This window comes from Malaclemys terrapin, chromosome 2 (genome assembly GCF_027887155.1).
Source record: "Malaclemys terrapin pileata isolate rMalTer1 chromosome 2, rMalTer1.hap1, whole genome shotgun sequence".
NCBI lineage: Eukaryota > Metazoa > Chordata > Testudines > Emydidae > Malaclemys > Malaclemys terrapin.
The window spans coordinates 90,989,369-91,009,340 of NC_071506.1; the positions used below are offsets into that span (position 1 = coordinate 90,989,369).

Genomic DNA, 19,972 nt, shown 5'->3' on the forward strand with positions numbered 1-19,972 from the left:
GTGCTTTCTTTTCAAGAAATCTTCTAGTGAAAATTCCATTATAATCTTTCCATATGTCTCTCTTGATTTCTAATGGGGGTGAGGTGGGCAATAGACCTTGTTGCTTTGTTCCCATGCCTGCTGGCCAACTGAGAACCAGCGGGAACTGGCTGAAAATTCTACTGGAATTTCTGTCTTTAGAAGGATTTAGATAATGGTCTAGTACCACAGCACAAATTAAGTATAGGACGTGTACCATGCATTTTTCCCATTTTAAAATCAGGTGACGAATTACTGGATTATTATTAATTATTATTATTATTATTATTGGTTATTATTATTTTTTGGATACATATACCCAGGAAAGAATAATATCCCTGTTTCAGAGCTACTTTCATCAATACTCCCGGCTGGACTGGCAGTTTTTTCCAGGGGCAGAATCCCAATTGCGCTTTCTGGTGGCAGCTTCCTCAGCACAGACATACTTCCCACTCTTTCTTGCCTGAATTTGAGAGTAACCCTAAATCCAGTTATTTTTATATTGAAGAAACATGACTAGAGAACTAGGGTTTAAAGCTTTCTCTAAATGAGGTTATGTTGTCATGTAGTGTGGCGTGCAAGGTTCACTCTGTCTCATAAGGGATTACCCTTTCTTCCTCAAAACAAAAAACTATGCTCTTAGGGATCTGCCCTCGCATAAAGGCATTAGGGTACTCTTCCATAGTGAAGAGTTACTCAAGTGTTTAAATATGTTTATAGGTATATATGCACACACCGTATATTCAGGTGACTTGTAAAGGAACCAAGCTGAAAACTCATCCCTTTATGTTATGACAAGGAGAAAGGCATATTTTCTTCAAACTTGTTTCAGACTACTGTCTGCATTTTCTTTCTTGAGAATATTTGCTTCCTCGTTGTTATTTCAGTACAATATGTAGAGATAAACAATGACATTCAGTGGACAGCTTGTGAGTTAATTGCATGGTAGGTGAGTGTTCCTTAGAGAAATGCCCAGGAATGCATTTAAAGACATTTTTATTTTAATTTAACAGTTGCAATCAAAATGTAATGTTAGCAGTGAACTGTTGCTCCCACAACCCACACTTACTTCAATTATGAGAGTGGTGGTTTAGCCTCACAACAAAGTATTACAATGATATCCTGCAGTTAGTGTAGTCTGTAGTGAGGGGGAGGGTGTGAGCGCATGAAAAAGGCAGTTATTTGCCTCATTAGCATTTATATGTACAATAAAGAAGCTTTGAAATCTGTGTCAGTGTTGAGCCTAGTAGTACTAAGTGAGAGCAACTATAGTTACAAGCAGACTAATCACTTTCACTTTACAGCTGAATTACGTGTTGGTGAAAGGAACCTTGGAAGACAGTATGCTTCTGTTTATCCATTATGGTACATCATGGCTCACCAACAAGTTTTAACCCTGAACCTGGAAGGCCTACTGTTAAGTCTCCATGCTCATTTTGTTGGGACAGCTGTCAAGGCTGCCAAACTGTAATTTATTTATTTGTTTGGTGATGTGATCACTTGTCCCTAAGAAATGGACTGAAGTCATTAAATCATTTCACATAGATAACCCAATAGCATCTGACAGTAACAGCTTTTTGTCTGTACTGACTATATACTGATCCGAATGGCTGACTTAGAGGTAAAAAGCTCAGTATACCATTACCAGTTCCCTGAATTATCTAGTCCCTTAACAGAGAGTAGTCTTTGTATAAATCTGCAACCCACTGTCCATTACCGTTTCTTCTACTCAATAATAATTGATAAGAAACAGATTCAGTTTATTATATGTTCACAGTATTAATATTATTTTTACTTGAGCAGCATTTAGTTGTGCCCTTCCTCCCCCTCCTTCTTCTTGTGTGATATTCTCTGTGTGGATAGAGATATAATAGATAGAAGTAAGTAAATAGTATAGACATGCTTGAGTGTTAAAGGAACATATTACCCATTCTGCTCTGTCCAACTAACGGAGCGTTCTCAAGGTACTGTAAGAAGCACAATACTACATACATTTGTAATGACAGCTTTTAATAGAAATTAAAGTTAGATCAAAGCGAGAACCATTTATTCAATTACCTCTGAAATTTGGGAATCTGGATAAACACGACCCAGAGCCAAATCACTCCTGGTATGGTCTTTACAACACTTGACAAAGCTTTTTCAAAAACAAAGCCAGACTTTTCCTCATCTCCAAATGTGTAGTTAACCTTTTTGAGATAAATGCTGGAGGTAGCCATCTTTCTCAAAAGTCAAGTCATTGGCAGCTCAGTGTAAAACAGTATAAGCATTTTTCAAATCTGTCCTAGTAAATAAAATATAATAGCACTAAAGATACTATTAAAGGGAGTTGGAAATTCATTTATAGTTTGACATTGGGCTACCACTCTGCCATTGTCACAAATTTACATGACTTTCTAGCAAAATGGCCACCACTGGCAGTAGGCTCAGATATCCAACTATAATGAAAAACTTATTTTTGAAAAACACTACTTGAATGTACAGTAGAACATTCATTCTCCTCTCTGTGCCAGGCATGTTTGCATCTGCCTCCTTAGGTCAGTCTGACCTTCCTGGATACTCAGGAATTGCTTGTACAATCACAATTCTGTAGCCTTTATTTTAATTCTGAATTGATTAATAGTTCTGTGGTAAAGCACAGTGAGTCTGGCTCCTGTGCGGCCACAGTTTTAAGATTAATAGTGTAGTAATCACCCTTAGATTTGGAGGCTCTAGGAACACATGAAGAACGAAGACAGTGACCCCAGGCACAATCGTAAGTAAGAAGTTTTGTCTGTATTATAAGTTTTACTAAGCAGATAATTAGGGTTACAATCTCACATTTGTGTATAAAACCTGAGAGGCCATTCAATAGTTTCTGATGTATTCATACTCACCTATCCAAAGATGCTATTTAGAGTCCCTCTAGTGGATCTCTCAACAGGTAGTTGTCATAGAAGGATGGTTCCTGCTGGGGTTGTCCCAGTGAGGTCTTCCCTCCAGGTCTTCCCACTTTATCTCAGCCAGGGCACCTCTTTTATCTTGTTCTGTCCATGCCTAACACCTTATGCACATGCATGAGGGTTACAACCCTCCTTTTTCTTATCTGTACTTCCACACCCCAGGAATTTTGGAGGTGCTCCACTTTCTATAGGTCGTCCTCTTATTTCTCCTTTTTCTTATTCGCATCTTATTAACATTTAAGTCAACCTGTTTCCAGGGCAATCTGTGCTCAGAACAGAACTTTTTGTGATGTTACAATCAGGTGTCTTGTGGTCTATTTTTCCGTAACATCACCTATTGGCACACTGTTTGTAGTAATCTTGTGGCTTTCTTGGCATAGGGTCAGTCTTAGGTCACCCACTCATATCAAGTCTCCTTAAACCTGAGTCCTAGTGTGACTAAGCTGAAATCTTACAGGCCTTAGCCTGTAGACCTTGCATTACTGCCTTGTTTTACTTATATACCTAATACACACTCATCACTCCTATATACTTGTCAACCTTATACTCCTATAGTCTTGTCCTACTTATATCTATTCATTTCACATTGATTATGTATGACATAACATATGAGTTTACCATGACAATAACACACTTCAGTGATAAAATGAACTAACTGGACACAATCCCCCGTTTGTGAGTTTTCAAGATTAGTGTGTCACACACACATCTCTCACTGCTTCTTAATTCTTGGGAGATACTGATCATATTTTGTTAATGCCCCTTAGCACGCAGATAATAGTAGATTGTATTCTGCTATAGTTATTAAATGTTTGATTTGTAGATGTGTTATATGTTGAGCTCTGATAGTATTCTCTCCACTTCAGTATGCAGAAGAATACATGATCTCTGCCCCAAGAGCTTACAATCTAAATATATTGCACTCAGTATGATTGAGAAAAACATAGTGAAATGAAACTATTTTAAATATGGTAACGTATACTTCACAGGTCTGTTTCTCAGGCTTAAATACTTTAAAATAATTGCTGTCATTACAGATAAGAAAGCCACTCATAAAGCTATTCAGCAATGACAGTGCCATATGATAGTGATAATTGTCAATTACAGCATTGTTAAATTTAAATCAATCTACCCTGGAATTTTCTAATCAATTACTGAACAAATATTGACTTTAGTAAGCTGTATTTTCCATATACAAATAGCCATTCGTTTCATACAGATGGAGAATTTTATATTTTCAGTGGACCCTTCTATAGATTTTGATTCAGACAGCAGAATGTGTACTGAATACTTATTTGCCAGAAGGGACCATTCTGATCATCTAGTCTGACCTCCTGTATAACACAGGCCATAGAACTTCCCCAAAATAATTCCTAGGGCATATCTTTCAGAAAACATCCAATCATGACTTCAGAATTGTCAGTGATGGAGAGAGACCATCATGACCCTTGGTAAATTGTTCCAATGGTTAATTACTCTCACCGTTCAAAATTCACGCCTTATTTCCATTTTGAATTTGTCTAGGTTCAACTTTCAGCCATTGATCATATTATACCTTTCTCTGCTCCATTGAAAAGCACATTAGATATATTTCAATTTTTTTATCATAGTAAAAAGGGTGGATTTTCTTGACTGAGAAAAATGAATGCAGCGTTCTTCAACTAAAACTCAGAAAATTAAAAGGGGTACTTTAAAATGAAAATTGACTGTAAAAGCGCCATTGTAGTTTCTCCCTAATGAAACATGATTATTCATTTTATAAGGAAAAAAAGATGGGATATGAAAGTCCAGCTGTGTTCTTGCTGGTTCATGCATCATTACTAATGATGAAGATTTTGCATTTTGAATGTAGCAATTCATTTGATAATGCATGAGCCAGAAAAGAAGCCATTGCACATTGTCTCTGAGTGGCTGACAGGAATAACAAGCAATTACACTTACTTTTGTCAGTAAAGTAAACAGATAATACACAAGAAACAGATCTGCTGTGCAAGAAGATGCTATTTGAACATGTCAATGCTCTTACCCTACCTGCACCGTGGTTAGTTCATCCTCAAATTTTGGGGCTGAACTATAATCAAGATCCACTGGGTAAGGAATGTCCTCTAGCTACTAAATACCTGCTTTTTAAAATTAATCAATCTTTCTCCAAAAAGTGAGAGAGGGGAAAGAAGCCACTTGTAATGCCTTGCATAAAACCCATGCTGGAGAGTAAAGAGTGCAGGAACAACTCTGGGCCCAAGATACCATGCCTGGACTGGCTTACTAGACATGCTCCAATTGGAGGAGAGACTTAAAAGAGGGTGTCTTCAGCACAGCAGGAGGGCAGATGGAGAGAGGCAGACCTGCACTCGTTGCTGCAGAGGGATTACTCCAGGAAGTCATTGCCGGGGGAGGTCTGCAGCACAGAGCCGAGACTCCCTACCCTGCTGCGACCCGTGGACCAGGTCGCCAGGGACAACCATCAGCCACTATGCACCACAAGAGGAGGGGCACAGCAGTAGGAAGAGGCCCAGGGAAAAGGAGGGCTGCCAACTTTGTAATCGCACAGAACTGAACACTCTTGCTCTGCCCTCTGCCCCGAGGCTGCCCCCTGCTCCCACCCCTTCTCTGAGGCCCTGTCCCCTCTCACTTCATTTCCCCCTCCCTCCGTCGCTCACTCTCACCCACTCTCACTCACTTTCAATGGGCTGGGGCAGGTGGTTGGGGTGCAGGAAGGGGTAAGGGCTCTGGCTGCGGGTGCGTGCTCCGGGGTGGGGTCAGAAATGAGGGGTTCAGTATATGGGAGGGGGCTCTTGGCTGGGGCAGGGGGTGAAGTGTGGGAGGGGGTGAGGGCTCTGCCTGGGGGTGTGGGCTCTGGGGTGGAGTACCTGGCCAATAGGAACTGTGGAGATGGTGCTCAGGGTGGAGGCAATACGCGGCGCCCCTGTGGCTGCCCTGTGCCGAGAAGCCCGACATGCTGGCCGCTTCCGGGAGCCATGTGGAACTAGGGCAGGCAGGCAGGCAGGCTGCCTTAGCCCCGCTGCACCGCCAACCGGACTTTTAGCAGCCCAGTCAGCTGTGCTGACCGGAGCAACCTTTTCGACTGAGCATTCTGGTCAATAAACAGATGTCTGGCAGCCCTAGGGGAGAAGGTTAGCCTGACCTCAGGTAGCAGACTTGTGCATTATGGTGCTCAAGAGGGCCCCTGAGACAGAACGCAGTGGACTGGTAGGGCCCAGGTTCCCCTATCCCATAACCATTAGGCTGCCACCATGGACTGCAGCTGCCCGGCAGGGAGGCTCACCCCCACTCAGACCACCGTTTATGTAGGGCCTGTAGTGTGTTGTTTTTTTCCTGCAGGGGGAGCGCAAGATAGTTACAGCCCATTCCCAGAACAGTGCTGACAATATCGATGATGTCAGTGACCATGCTGATTCAGAAACATGGAGGTAACCAAAACAAAGAGACAATGTTAATATAGAACAGTAAAGTAAGCACAGCCAGAAACAGTTGGTGGCTGCCAAAGGGGAATTGGCTGGAAAACCCAAGAAACAGATGATGCAAGTGAAGAATGCTGGGGGGGGGGGAGGAATAGCTCAGTGGTTTGAGCATTGGCCTGCTAAACCCAGGGTTGTGAGTTCAGCCCTTGAGGGGGCCACTTAGGAATCTGGAGCAAAATTAGTACTTGGTCCTGCTAGTGAAGGCAGGGGGCTGGACTCAATGACCTTTCAAGGTCCCTTCCAGTTCTAGGAGATAGGATATCTCCATTAATTTAGTTTTATTTTATTTAACCCATTTAATTTTCAAGCTTCTAAGAGAATTAAAAAGTGAAGCATAAAACCAAAAGCAAAAATAAGATAAAACTGTTAAAGTACTTTCCCGTGTCGTTTTTAAAGCTGAAGCTGATACATCATGTTTATTACATCTTTGGTTACTTGGGTGGAGGCAAGAAAAATATGGGAAAGCAGCACTCTACTCTCATTGCAGTGATGCAAGCAGGGCCGGCTCTGGCTTTTTTGCCGCCCCAGGCAAAAAAGCCACGTGCCGCTCCCTCCCTCCCCCACCCCCGCTGCGGTGGGGAGCGCGGCAGGGGAGGGCGGCAAGCCCGGCTGGGGCTCTGCTCTCCCCGGAGCGCCGGGGGAAGGGTGGCGAGCCCGCTGCGGCTCCATTCTCCCCGGCAGCCAGAGTGCCGCGGGGAGGGCGGCGAGCCCAGTTGCAGCCCCGCTCTCGGGCCCGAGCGCCGCGCCGCCCCCCTCCAGGTGCCGCCCCAAGCACATGCTTGGTGGGCTGCTGCCTGGAGCCGGCCCTGGATGCAAGTGAAGAATGCTGGGCCAAATTCTGCTTTCACAAAGGCAACTCCTATTAAATTGGTAGGATTTGGTCAAAAGTCTAATATTTTGCTGCTTGGTTTCAACCAGACCATTTGACGTAATACAGTTTCTTTTTTCTTAATTTCCATTAAATAAAGAAAAAGAAACTTTCAATGGAAACATACACAACTATTTTATTATGCTATTTTATGTATTCATAAGCTGTAGAAATGCCTATAATCATATAAGATACACCTCTAACCCCTATATAACACGACCTGATATAACACGAATTCGGATATAACGCGGTAAAGCAGTGCTCCGGGGGGAGGAGGGAGGGAGCTGCGCACTCCAGCAGATCAAAGCAAGTTCGATATAACGCGGTTTCACCTATAACGCGGTAAGATTTTTTGGCTCCCGAGGACAACGTTATATCGGGGTAGAAGTGTAATTATTTACATTTTCTGAGATCTTGTGGGGTCAGTGGAGCTATCAATATATTACCCCATTATTTTTCAGTGAGCACTAGAATGGTCAAATCACACATGGATTAATTGTTTGCCAGTTATAATTGTTCTTAAATCAAAGCTTTCTTGTGGGTAGGTACACAAAAAATCCCTCTGTTAGCTAGTGGTTCCCCTCAACTTTCTTCTATTGCATTCCACACAAGTTCTAGTGGGCCAAAATTTGCCCCATTCCTGGGGTTTGACTTTATTTATAAAAGGCACTCATAGTGAAACAATATAAAATCCAGCCCAAGTCTTCTCCCCAGGCTTGGCTTACTCCCAGGTTTCCTCCCCAAAGGCTTCCCAGCTCATGGTTGAGGTCTTCCCTCGAAGGATACTCCAACTTCCCTTTTGGCAGTGGACTATCGCATCATCAGCAGCAATGAGTAAGCAAAATTTACTCAAGTTTCTAGCATCACTTGGGTAGTTTATAAACACTGCCAGCTTGTTACCTGCACTCAGAACGATTCCATTTTATTAGGGAAAGAAAGAAAAGGTACACTTATATATCTTTACAAACCTTCATTCTTTCAGAGTTTGGTCCTTTTCAAGACAGGGTTGTATCCAGTGGAAACTGCTGAGTTTTAAAATAGGGGGCATGTTGGCCAGGAGGAATTGGCTGTCTCTGAAGCACAGCCCACAATCAGGCTCTACCTATTTAACAACAAAACAAGATTCCACCCAAAATATCACTCCTCTTCTTTCCTGCTTGCTTTGATCATCATTGTTGATATTTAAGTTGTCACAATTAGACTTTAGAGCTTACCCAATCCTAGGTGCTCTGATACTACAGTAATGGGTGCAGTATAAAAACCTAATAGAATAAATGTGAGTAAATGAGACAATGTATACTTCTTAGCTCTTATTTCAAGTTGTCTGTAGCTGTCAGACAGTCGTAACTGCCCTCAGTTCACATTGCTAAAGTTATGTTCAGAGCCACAAGGACTAGAGACTTACTTTTTAAATGAGAATTTTGGGCTGGATTCTCCAGTTTGCTGAGCCTACTTTGTATAAACAATATGGCCTGGAAACAGCCATTGGGGAGAAACCCTTGTGTAGGGAAACTGACTACTGGCAGAAAGTTGGCAGAGGCAGGAAGGCTGCCTCTTGTGCCAGCCGCCTCAGAGCCCTAATGTGAGGGGGCACATTAAAGGTATTAACAGGAAGGAGTGTGGTCCAGTGGAACTCCACTACACCTGAGCTCCCTGCACCCCATTTCCATAAGGTATATGGTGGAAGTTACAGTAGCTTCCTTGCTTCTGCAGCTTCTGACTGGGTCAAGCAGTTGAAGATCAGGAAGTTTCAACCAGCTCCTTGCAGCTGTTCTAAGTACCTAAAAATGTAAGTTTGTCACGAGAACCATTCAGTAGAACACTGCCATGGTAACAGGTAACAATTGTCTAAATAAAACCAGAGCAAAAATAAATCAAGGAGGTAGTAAATCTTAGACAGCAGATGCTGTACAAGAAAGAACAGAGAAACATAAGAGATGTGAGAACTGGCCATGGACTCTTTGATTCTGAACTTGTTCTCATTTTGTCGTAATATTTTCTGCCCAGTTTTGAGTTCTTTGGAGGATGGTAGCCCACTTTTTGTGTCTGTGATGTTCCCATTTTCTACACTACAAAGTCACTCCATTTTGATTTAAGGGCAGGAATAGAGGGAGCTTTGTTAAGTAAAGAGGAATGACACATTTTAAAGATGAACCCAGCCAAGAAGAATTATTCTTTCCAGTAAACAATGGTGCACAGCCAGATCTTCAATCAGAGCTTCTGAAAGTGAGATTGTACCTGTTGACAACTGGTGAAACAGCTTAGTTGCCGATGACTCTGTGTGTGTGTGTGTGTGTGTGTGTGTGTGTGTGTGTGTGTGCGCGCGAGCGCATACTGGTGGTAATGGGAGAGAGAGAACTACAAATAGGACAAGGAGGTAGCTTCAGAAAAACATGGAAGACTTGTTTGGGATATGACCGGTTAAGAAATTGTCTGTTTATCCTGGAGGCTTGGACTATATAAACCTGTAATTTATACTGGCTGAAGATGAATTTACAGACTGGTTGTGTATTCAGTCAATCCTTGATTTAAATGGAAAAATTGGAGATTGTGGATGACACTATATTTTCCCCCCTTCTGAGACTTATTATACTTGCTTTGTTTATTTCAAAAGAAATGGTCCGTACGCTCAATTACAAATATCCGCTCTCAATTGCTCAGAGCAAGAATTTTGAGAGGCATGTGATCTGCCAAGATAGTGGCAGAATAATAGTAAAAACTTCTCTGTGGTTAATTCAAGAGATTGGTAGTACCTATAAAGAAATAACATGTTTCTTTTGTGGAGGAATGTAATGTTCTTGCCAAACATAATATTGTTTTTAGAAGCTATTATACGCTTGTCTGTGTGGCGCAGAAAGCAGGGTATACTATACCATTAAAAGCAGGAAGTGTGACTCCAGAAGATGCGTCTTTCAGAGTATTTCTGTAGTCTGGGAGTGGAAAAAGTCAGTCAACATGAATTCTCAGTCGGTTTTGCACAATCTCTCAAGTGTGCTGCATTTGTAAAACCATATTATGCAATCTAATGATATAAATGGGAAGGGTTAGCACCAGCTCCTGAGTACCATTGTTGTTATTTATTATTTGTATTGCCGTAGTTCCAAGGATACCCAGTTGACTCCAGGGCCTCTTTCCTCCGTACAAGCAAATACTAAAAGACAGCTCTTGTCTCAGAGTTTACAATCGAAATAGATAAAATAGACAGGGAGGGAGATCGAAATTGGGAGAAAGGAAATATTATTCTAAGTTTATCAATGAGGAACTGACGCACAGAGAGATATTAAATTACTTGCCTAGGATTAGACAGGAAGTCTTGGAGAGGTGAAAACTCCTGAGTCCCAGTCCAGTGCCTTAACCACAAGTAATAATCTATTTTTTAAATATCTGGGTCAGCATCACCACACCACTTTCTTGCACTTTTATCCTGGTTCACCCTGCCTCCCATGAAGGGTAAAAAGCCCTCACTCAGTAGTGTTTGTTTGTTTGTTTGTTTGAAAGATGAGCGACTTCATAGGATAGGCTTAATTTTTTTCTGCAGTTTTGGAATTCGAGGATATATATATTGATATATGGCAGAAATGTTGTTGAAGAAGACATTAGGCTTTGAGTACTTGTTAAATCAACAAGATAGAAGAGTGTGCATGTTGGGCTGGGATGATAGGAGATTTCGGGTTTATTGTGGAAGTAAAGCAAAAATAAATATTCAACACTTGAATTCAGTAGTAAATAAATAGTCAGCAATTCCAATAGAATATCATGTGGCTTGGATTGTGGTGTTAAGATTATTGTTCCTAGCATCATTTTTTAAGGTACCTATAATAATCCTAATTGGCATTAACTGCCTTGTCATCCATAAATCTAGGTTGTGAGGAGAATGTGATTTGGGGATAGAGGATTGCTTAAGGGTTATTTATTATATTAGTTTTTTTAATTCTTAAAAACCTCCAATTATTTAATTGCTAACCAGAGAATGGAATTACTTGCCGTGGTGCCAATGTGGGAATGAAATTTAGTAAGACACATGAAAATAAAGCTGTCTGCATGAACGTCATTTCCTTTCTCCAACAGATGGAAATTTCTCTAGAAATGTAAAATAATTTCACCAGGTTTGTGGTTTAATTCCCTTTATTCATTGATTTTGTTTAGAATAAGGCTACTAAGTGGACCCAGTACATTTGAAATTAGTGGTTGCCGCATAAAGTGAGTGACAAGGCAACATATTGCTTTCGTTGCTTTGTTCACATGGACCACATGGAACATTTTAAAACTTATTTCTAAGGCCCCCTCACAAGGGCTGTGCATAAATACTATAGATATGTGCATTACAAATTATGATCAGGAATCTGCTAACTTTACTCACATTAAGTACCATACTCTGCAAATAGGCCCTTCTTCAATCGAAGGGGATACTTTTGAAGTAAGGTACTAATGAGTAACAGTGGCAGAATCATGCCTCACTGTCACCATAGCAAAGATTAAAGGTCTCAGCAAAGACTAATCCAGTTTACCATCTTCTTGGAGAAAATCATGTCATAGAAGTGGGGCAAAAGTTCAGTTTATGTAGGACGAGAGAAAGGAGAGAGATATTATTTATGTAGCATCATTAGTGTATAGTTACTTTTACAAGAGGTGAAGTATGCCAAATAGATAACAGACCCCGTGCCAAAGTACTAACTGTCTAACGTCAAGGTCAAGTACAAAACACAGAAGCAACCATGGAATGCTGCACAGTGTCTATTGCTGAAATGCTTCATGGATATAGATGGAGTCTGTTCTTTGGAAAAGAGGGAAAGAGGTGGGCAGACATCAGTTGATAGGCTGTTCCAAGTGTGTGGGTTGGTTTAAAAGAAGACTGGGAGATGACAGAAACTTAGAAGAGGGTAAAAGAGACAAAAAGAATAGCTAGCACAGATGTGTTGGCAGAGTACAGGGAATGGGAAAGCTAGTAGCAGAAGAAGAGGATAGAGAGAACTTTGAAAGTGAGGAGAAACTTGTGCTTAGTGGACTTCCCAACTTGATCTTTATTGGTTCAGATGCTAATTTTTTTATTTTTTAAAGTCATTATGACTATATGGGCTTTTGGGTGTTAAAATTAAAAAAAAATAATTCAGGTTTTTCACGCTAGAGTTGCAACTCATGCACCACCTGAGATTGCCAAGTAAACATCTGCAGAAATAACTATCACCACAGGACATGATTTGCTTTCATGCAACTTTTAGGGGTGTGTGTGTGTAAGTTCTTATAAGTCATTCTAAGAGTGTAAGGAAGCAGATATCCTCTTCACCCTATTTGCTTGTCCTTCTTTCCCTGCAAAAGATATCGCCTTGAAGATGTTGTTTATATACATGCCAACGTGTTTACTCAATTCCACAGTAGGCATGAGTCCCAGTGTTTCCACCATTCCCTCCACTCTTGCTCTAAGCTGTATCTCCCATTAAAGCATCTTACTTTCAGTTGGGAGCGTAGGTGAGCCTCTCTCTCCAGACCATAAATCTGGTGCTGATTGTACGTATCAACATAAAGGGTTTAAAACTTGTCCTGTGTTTATATTCTCAAAGGACTCCATCTAGCTCCTATTAAAGTCAATAGGAGTCTTAGTCAGTAAGTGCATATAATCTTTATAAGTGTCACTTACAGTTGTACTACATGTCATTTATCCCTTTCACAAAAAGATCTTGAGTATTTTAATGGAGGTTTTGCATTTGAAAAGTGGTATTTATACTAATCTTATGATCTAGTATATTTGGACATCTAATTTTTAAAATGCTCTGGCCTTTTTTTTTCTTCTCTTTACAAATAGGTGTCTTGATTTAATTTTTTTTATTATGTACAAGTTTGTCAATAAAGTCAGACACAATACACGTGTTATTTCCTATGTTATTGCTTTATAAATAGTGTTTGCCTATATTGTGTACTATAAACAGTCTTTGTATAAATAGCACAAGAAGACCCATTTTTAATATGACTTGCTCAATGGTTAGAAGCAGTTCTTTTGGCTAGTTGCATCTGCCAAAAGCATACAACTCAATAAATATGTCCAGTACATTTTAAATAGAATGTTTCAAGTTCTGCTACATGATTAAAAAGAATTTTATTCACCTGTGGTACAAGGAAAAGATACATCAGTGCTGTAACCCATATTGGGAAAGACATTTGTTATATATTCTCTAGAGTTGTACAAGTATTCTAATGTATTGCTGGTGTCACCCTTCTGCCGCTGTTGATCTAGATGGCTAAATAAATTCTTGTAAAAGGAGGAAGTAGTCCAGTTCCTTCCCTCCCTGTCACTCTGTTATTTTCAGTTTATTCTGCAATTCTGTTAAATGTTAATACTGCTCACCTTTTATTTTTTTCTCCTTCTGTCAGTTTTTAGAACTTAAGTAGAATCCATAAGAAGTTACAGAAGCAAACTGCATAGATTCAATTGGATTTCTGAATTCAAAACAGATAGTAATCATTTGAGTTCAGCTGTCAGTTTTTGTATGAATGTCAGAAAAATCCAAACGAAGCTGAAACCACAAACTCAAAATAGCAAATAGGGTTTATATTAAAATAAGAAATTAAAAGAAAAGCCAAAGAAAAGCAAAAAGAGGAGAGGAGACTAATAAAGGATCAAACAAAACTAACAGCAATGGAAAAATTGGACATCAGAACACAGTTGTGACATAGTTTTGTCATTCTCATTTCAATAGCAACAACAGTAGCTCGTTGTGCCCCAAACTGATTCCTTGCGGAATGAGATGATTCTGGGGTACTGCTTTATATAGCAAAGAGGCTGAAATTTGGAGAGATTTCCCTTTTCTGTGCTCCTCCTCAACAGCTGGAGCTTCTGTAAATCGTAAAATACATGTGATTTGAGCATTAAAATGGACATTAACAGGTGCATGTCTGTATGGCATGCCCTGAAATTGTTTTGGTTCAAAACGTATATTAGAATAACCATCTTCATCATATGGCTTTGCTGCAAGCCCGAGAAACAGACACCTAGAGTAAAATTTATTTTGTCTACTACACTGATCTGGATCATTTATATTGATTGCAGTTACAAGCTAATTTTTTTTGACCACATACAATATATTGATATTCCATTTTATTCTGTTTTACTTTTTCTGTGTTACACAGGTATTTGCTGATTCAATTTTACTTAATGACTTCTGGTGATGTTGGAAGTTTAACTGTATGTCTGATCTCATGCATTGGACCAGCTGTTCACATCACATACCCTCATAACTGACAAGGGCAGTTCCCTTTGCTGTGAAATATTTGAAATCCAGCCACATGTCCTTGTGTTTGTAATTTTATCAAGCTGTAACTGAGGATATACACTTTTTTTTACTGCTTGAGCTAGAGTTATATTTTGCTATTTCTCTTTTGGTTGACTAGGTTCCTTTTTTAAATTTCATTAGCCTCCACATTTTCAGGAAGTTGTTGTCCCTTCCTACTCTGTTGCTAGCCCACGGGGTTGTCCGATCCACCCAATGACTTAAGCTCAAAATGTATTAGAGTACAAACCAGATAAGGTACTTGAGCCTATGATTTGCCTTTTTAGTTTATTACATTCCAATCTCTCCTCCTGCTGCAGATTTCACACCTCACTGGTACACAATGGCCAATCATTTGCAATGCCACTATCCACTTAGAGCTTGATCTGATATTCCTTAAACAGATCACCTTGGCTTCAGTGGCAGAGAAACACATGATTTGGCCCTTTAAAAGTTTTTTTTTAATTTATTTCTCTCCCCCCCCCCCCCCCCGGAGAACAGCTCCATCAGTTTCTACTGGAAACCAATCTATGTTGATACCTTCTTTGTAATATTTACAGTCAGTCTCCTGTGACTTTAGAGGCCTCCTCATGATTCCCAATTCCTCTGATGAGACCTGAGCCTTTAAAGTTCTTTACATTTCCAACATCCTGAGTCCCTAAACATTTTTAGGACCAACAAAAGAGGACGAAAGTGAGTCAACACAGTGAGAGAGAGAAAGGTTCCTTTCAAAGGAGTCCTGCAAGTATTTCAGCTTTCCCTAAACCTTCTCACTTATTCTCTGGTATCAGGATTCAGAGCATAAAAGCCTTTGGATAAAAATCAACACTATCACTTCGGGAAAGATTATGGTTTTTGGGATGTACCTGCTCTGATGAGTAAGGGGATAGAAGGGTATTTCTTTGCAGGCTACCCACATTGTGGGTTACAGCACATAGGATGGGGGGAAGACCAGCCTCCGTCACATCACACCTCCTCCCATGCAGATAACTTTGCTCTTCCCAGTGTGCCAGCTGGTGCAGAGGGGGAAGGGAATCTGCTGCTGCCACCCTTTACCTGGTGCAGATTACTTCTCTTTAGAACAAAGAAAGAACCAGGGTCTGAATTGTGACTCTGAGTCACAATTGGATTCCTGGTCTGCTCCAACAGCAACTATAAATTTCCAACCTAACTCACTCTAAATTAAGTTTGTTTTTTAATTATTCAAAAGACATAAATCAGTTAAAGTATATTTTGTCAATGCAGGTAAAAAATTTGTTTTCAGTTTACCTAATTAGAAATATCCTGATATGTTGATAATTTTTAAATTATACTATGTAATTGTAAATTCTATACACACATTCTCAATAGTTAAAGTAGCTCTTTAAAATACTTTGAAGTACATTAAATAGTCAAAAGAGAAAATAAGAATGCTGTTTGAGAATAACACTTACTAAATAAACTTTTACATAAGGTATATGGTCAAACAAGCCATTCAAAATATTCTCTAACAGTTATGTACATGTGTTTAGCTGAAAAACAACTTGAGACATATTGCAGTGATAAGATTATTAAAATGCATTTCTTATGAGACAAGAAAACTTACCGTATAAAAATTGTCATTAAAATATACTGTATCATTGTCAAATTAAATATACATTTTAAAAATAATTGCAAGATGTTTGTTCTAATGTCATAGAACAGAGGTCAGCAACCTTTCAGAAGTGGTGTGCCGAGTCTTCATTTATTCACTCTGATTTAAGGTTTCGTGTGCCAGTAATACATTTTAACATTTTTAGAAGGTCTCTTTCTATAAGTCGATAATATATAAACTGTTGTTGTATGTAAAGTAAATAAGGTTTTTAAAATGCTTAAGAAGCTTCATTTAAAATGAAATTAAAATGCAGAGCCCCCAGAGCGGTGGCCAGGACCTGGGAAGTGAGTGTGCCACTGAAAATCAGTTTGCGTGCCGCCTTCGGCAGGCATGCCATAGGTTGCCTACCCCGTTATACAAAGTTTGTAAGATATTATTTGAGAAATAGTATTTGAGCACATAGCTGAAGTTCTTTCATAATACATAGGTGCAAGAGAGCAGCATTAAGGTTGAATGTCCAACGTTAATTTTGGTATTTGCTGACTTTTGAACGCAACTTTGTCCTGTCAGTATGGCATTTGGATTTCACGTAGTTGAGATTGAAGTGCCGATTGTAGGTATAGTCAAGTTAAAACCATAAAGCTGGGTTGGATTCTATTTAAATCAATAATGTTGGTAAATGTCTGTTTCAGATGGCACACGGAAATCAACGAAAAAAATCCATTGGTAACAGTCGTTGGAAGCCTCCTGCCCTTGTGCCTGCAGGGATTGGGTGTAACCAGCCCTGTGACAAAGCAGGGAGCCCTTTGTGACTCCACAGACCCACTCCCTCATTCCTGTGACAGTGGAGCTGCAGAGGGCTCTGCCCTGCCAGGACTGTAGCCTTCCCCGCACATTGTGCCTGCAGGGATGGGGTCTCACCGGCCCCACAGCTGAGCAGGGTGCCTTCTGAAGCCCTGCTGTCATGGCCCTGCTCACTCAGTCACCAGATAGAAATGTGGGAGTTGTTCTCGGGCAGGAAGTGTTCAGCAGCGCCCTGGGACTGGGGGCTCGTCTCCTCCTTGCAGTCCTAGCCGGAGGTCTCTGCTCTTCCGAGGCAGGACCGCAGCCTCCCCCACATCTTGCATCCCAGTGTCTTGGGCCCCTCAGCTGTGCTGAGAGCCGCTTGCAGCCCCGCTGTCCACGTTGCCCTTCTCCTAACTCCAACCCTAACCACCCTTTAATTTCCTGCAATTATAAAAATAAAAATAGTTAAAAAAAAATCTTAAAAATAAAAATTGATATAAATTGTCAAAATTAGAAGAAAAATCAAATTCTGCAGGTCTATGTCTGGGAGGCTTAATAAAGTGAGGGTCTCATTCTCTCTGGTAGAAGCACAGGGTATCTGTACGTTTATTGACCTGCTCCCAAAACACTAGACAGCAGCATGGAACACTTCAGGTATGTATTTATTATTAGTAGGCAAAATCTTAAAAACACATATTCAGGGCCGGCTCTTGGTTTTTTGCCGCCCCAAGCAAAAACATTTTTGGCTGCCCCCAACCCCAGCCCTGGGCTCTCACCCCCCCCCCCATTGCCCTCCCCCACCCGCACTCCCTGCTGCCCCAGCCCTGGACTCTCTCTTCTCCCCCCACACACACACCTCCTGCCACCCCAACGCTAGGCTCCCCCCCACCAGTGCTGACTCCACCCGCTACCCCCTCGCCTCCAGCCGGTCCGGCCCTGGCAGGGTCTGGGTAAACCCTCAGCCCAGGGTCCCTCCAACCAGGGCTCCTGCCTCCAGGAGTGGGTGGTACAGGGGAGGGCAGAGCTGGGGGACTGCCCTGGCAGGGGGCTGAGGAGCCAGGGCAGGGCAGCCCCAGAGGGAGCGGAGCCCCGGAGAGCGGGATGTGGGCCCTGCATGGCAGCACCCCGCCCTCTATGGCCCCGCTGCTGCTGCTTCTGGTCGCCCTGCCGCAGTCCCTGGGCGGTTCAGGCTGCTTTGCCCAGCCCCGGCTGCGGCGCTGGGGGGCGGCCACCCTGTGGCACCTGCAGGCAGCTCCGTGTGCCCCGCAAGGAGGCCCCCAGCCCGAGTGTCCCCCCTCAGAGCCTGCCCGGCTCAGCCACAAGGTGCAAGCGCTGCTCCCCCACGACGTGAACCGCAGCGGCCCCAGGGTACCTCCGCGCGGGACGCGCTGCTGCCAGGGCCGGCTCTAGGCACTTGCCGCCCGAAGCAAAAAAAAAAAAGAAAAAGATGGCCGGAATGCTGCCCCTGAAAATGTGCCGCCCCAAGCACGTGATTGGTTTGCTGGTGCCTAGAGCTGGCCCTGCACATATTTAAGTTTCACTGTTGAACCATGCTTCAGTACAGGCTTTATTCAATCTGTCATCATGGTCATTACTTATTAGTATTACTTTTCTTGGTCAGAGAGTCTTAAGGAGATTTGCATGTCTCCATTAAGCCTTACCCTTTTGAGGTACAGACAGTAATATTGCATCTTATTTTATATATGGATAATCTGAAAAAAAACAGAAAAACAATTATCTGAGACCACACAGCAGGTTAATGGCAGAAATAGGAAGGGAGTCGGGGAGTCCTAACTCCCATTCCTGTGCTTGAAGTATTAGACCATATACCATCCCTCTTTCTCTGTGATTTTGTAAAGTGTACTCTGTCTGGAACTGAAGTGAGACCTCCAGAGAGCTGTCATATATAAGTCTGTTGTTCACAAGTGAGTGAATCCATGTTCAAACTAGGACTCTCTCATTATCAGTCCCTTGTGCCACTTTGTCCCTGTGATGGTGTTTACAAACCCCATGCTAGAGACAGAGAAAGGCTGGAGCAGTACAGGAAAGCTTGGACCCCAGGCACTAGTGCCAAGCATGCTCTTGGGGAAAGGAGCAGTACAGAGAGTGCTCCAGCAGCATAGGCAGGGACGAGAGAAGCCATTCCCAGGAGGAGTACCAGAGAAGCCATTCCCAGGAGGAGCACCACCCTGAGGCAGGAGGAGAGGAAGCTGTTACCAAAGAGGTCTGGCTATGAGTCTTTTCTCCCCTTCTTTGTCACATCACCCCACGGGTAGGAGAACAAAATGCCCCTCGCTACACCAGATTCCCCTACACCTAGCCCAGGCATCAGCAGGACTAGGGGATTACCAACAAGGAAACTGACCCAGCTGAAACCCATTCGGGGGTCCCAGACACACCGAACTAAAAGAGAGATTGGAGCAGCAGGGCCTGACCATTAGACCCGCTGATTGAACATACAGTCCCCGCCATAGTCCCCTAAAAAGAAATGTTTAATAATAAAAAAAGATACTTGTTCCCATGGTAACATCTTTTATGGGGATGATGGGGGGTACAATGAATTAATATCTAAGCAGGCTGGAAACAATCTCTGAAATTAGAGTTGCAAGAACAGCATATGTTAAATTTCACAGTTTTCATAAAGATGGAACCATCAGCAGTAGATTTAGAAATGTCAGTTTTAGAGATGAGTCTGAGCTGCAAAATTTAGATCAGTTTGAAAATTTCCACAAATTTCAAGGGGACTTCGATTCCATATTTCAGTTCCATCCTCACTCCAATTAATTATAATCCACAATGATGTTATCAAATAATATTGTTAATAATTGCATGGCTTTTATTTTGTTATGTAAACTTTTTACATGCGTGTGCTGAGCAGAGTGGATATAGTTTCTGTAGTACACTTGTATATAATGTGTTTTATTTCCCTGATGGCCTTGCAAAACTGCCATGAAAATTTACTACTCCAGGCACAAAAATTCTTCACCCTCCCTTTACTATAGTGCTTGATAATTACCAAAATATTCTTTTACTGACTCATC

The 19,972-nt window shown here is 41.6% G+C and overlaps 1 protein-coding gene across 5 annotated transcripts in view; it reads left to right on the forward strand.

Moving 5' to 3' along the window:
• The window catches only part of LDLRAD4 (low density lipoprotein receptor class A domain containing 4), a 436,744-nt gene that overhangs the window by 173,495 nt on the left and 243,277 nt on the right, over window positions 1-19,972 (forward strand). The gene's annotated exons all lie outside the window — the stretch shown is intronic.